Genomic DNA, 2,500 nt, shown 5'->3' with positions numbered 1-2,500 from the left:
TTACATACACATTTGTGTTTACAAACATGCATGCTGCGCGTATATGCACACGCACACACACACACACACACACAAACACATTTACATACACACACACACACACACACACACACACACACACACACACACACACACACACACACACACACACACATATATAATATATATATTAAAAAATCTCTATATATCATATATATATGTATAAGATATATAACACACACAGCGCGCACATATAGGGAGCATTAGATATATATAAAGAGGGTTGGGGGGGGGGGGGGTTGGGTTGGGTGGGTTGAGTGGGTAGGGGATGGGGGGGGATATAATATAAAAGAGGTATATATATATATCACACACATATATATAATGATTAAGAAAGCTATAAATATATAGTGATATTAAAAATATATATATATATATATATATATATACATATTTGTATACAGAGAGAGAGAGATATTGAGAGGTAGATACGTAGGTAAGTGGGTATATAGATACCGTGGAAAGATAGATATTTATAGATAAATAGAGAAAGACCGTAGACAGGTAGGAAGATACACAGGTAGATAGAAAAATAGATAGATAGAAAGGTTGGTAGATAAACAGATAGATTATAGATGTATAGAAAGATGAATAGATGGATATATAGATAGATGGATAGATAGATGGATATATATATAGAGATAGATAGATAGATAGTTATATAGATAGAAAGATAGATAGATAGTAAGATTGGTAGATAGTTAGATAAATTGTAGACAAATAAACATAGATTGATTAAAACAAAGCTAGGTAGAAAATTGGAAATGAAAAGGCAATTCGGTAAACAAATAAATCAAAAGAACCCAACAAACAGACAGCTGAGTAGGTCTGCATATATTGAAGGAGAGACTGATCATATATCTATTTCCAAGTTTTGGCCATGGATGGCATTACGAACAAAGAATGTTTCTGGGAAGAGTTGACCGCCGGGGATGATCTGGGCCTCGGGGGACAACGGCTGACGTCGATATATGAGGCACACAGTCCTTCTCTTAGCCGCCCCCCCCTCCCTCCACAAACTCTCAAGTCGGACGTTTACATTCTTAACGTCGGCTTCATTTCCTTCTAGGATGTTGGGAGTCCCGAGACATCGCCCCGAGTGAACACAGAGGGTGGCAACAGACAACAGATTACACTAGCACAAAGTAACACTAGATAGAGCAAGATATGGTGAAAACATGAGAAGAAGTTAGGTAGGAATAGGGGAGTCGAGGTAACAGATACAAAAAAAAAACAAAACACATGGACAGAAAACGAGAAACAGAAGGATACGTAGACATCAGCGAAACAGGCAAAGAGGATCAGAGAATAGGAAGAAAGTGGAGATGAACAAAAGTTGGGGAGTTTCAGACTTACAACAGCTATAAACAACAAGAAACGAATAGTGTGTAGGGTCTACAGGATCTGAAGATTGGTAAAAAACAGGAAGGGTAATGATAAGATACAGAACAGAAAAAGTAGAACAACAGAGTGACAAATGAGTGGATTAAGAACAATAAAAAAAGAGGTGAGCATAAACGAAATTAACATATTAGAAAATAATACGATGCAGCGAATCCAACTCCAAGCAAAAAACAGCTTGATTAGAGAAAACTAAGAAAGGAAGGGATAGAATAACCAGCGAGAGGACCCCCTATATAACAATATCAAAACAAATCACAAACAAAAAAAAAACAAATTAAAAGACCAAATAGAAACAAACAAATACAAATTAATAACAAAAAGTAAAAAAAATACAAACTAATGTTAACCACATTAAAACAAAATCAGCAAAACCATATGCACAACACAACAATCAAAAAAGACAAGTTCCCAACGAACATAAAACAAATAGAAAAACATATACCCCATAAACACCCCTCACCCCCAGCTCCCGTCCCCTTCAGCCGTCGGCCCTCGTGTTTCCCTCTCCATCTCCTCACCTCTGTTCTCTGTATCGTTTACGCAGACAAGTTGTTTACGCTCGGAAATTGAAAGAGTGGTAAACAGTCCATTATTTCTTGGCGGGGATCATCTCGAATTCAATACTCGGTGTGCCAGCGAACACCAGAACAAAGGGTAAGCGAGCCCGGCGAGGACGGAATATTCTAAGCCTGATACATTTCACACAGACCAGGAAGCTGGCGAGTGTCTACGTGCAGGTTTGGCCTCAAGGTACACACAAGGAGTCACAATGCTTCGAGGAGGTGAATAGGCGATGCATCATCCCTCGCTTTGATGTCTCTTCTCGGGAAATATCGGGACGTCGAATGTATAAAGGTTCATGCCGAAGGGAGGAGAGAAATGGTATTTTATTTCAAACCAGTGGCGGCGTCATTTCGATACTACATTATCTGTGACAAAAGTATAGATTAGTGTACTATAATTGTTATACTATTAATACTATCACTGCCCCTACTCCTCATCCTGCTGCTATTGCAACTACTACTAAAATTAGTACTTCGAGATTAACAATATTACA

General features: G+C 38.1%; 1 protein-coding gene across 1 annotated transcript in view; it reads left to right on the top strand.

Moving 5' to 3' along the window:
• LOC122253528 (irregular chiasm C-roughest protein) overlaps positions 1-2,500 on the top strand; it is a gene marked incomplete in the record, with an annotated part of 239,931 nt that overhangs the window by 170,024 nt on the left and 67,407 nt on the right.

This window comes from Penaeus japonicus, unplaced genomic scaffold (genome assembly GCF_977035675.1).
Source record: "Penaeus japonicus unplaced genomic scaffold, GWHDUDI00000001_assembly GWHDUDI00000001, whole genome shotgun sequence".
Taxonomy (NCBI): Eukaryota; Metazoa; Arthropoda; class Malacostraca; order Decapoda; family Penaeidae; genus Penaeus; species Penaeus japonicus.
This window is presented reverse-complemented; position numbering and strand designations above follow the sequence as displayed.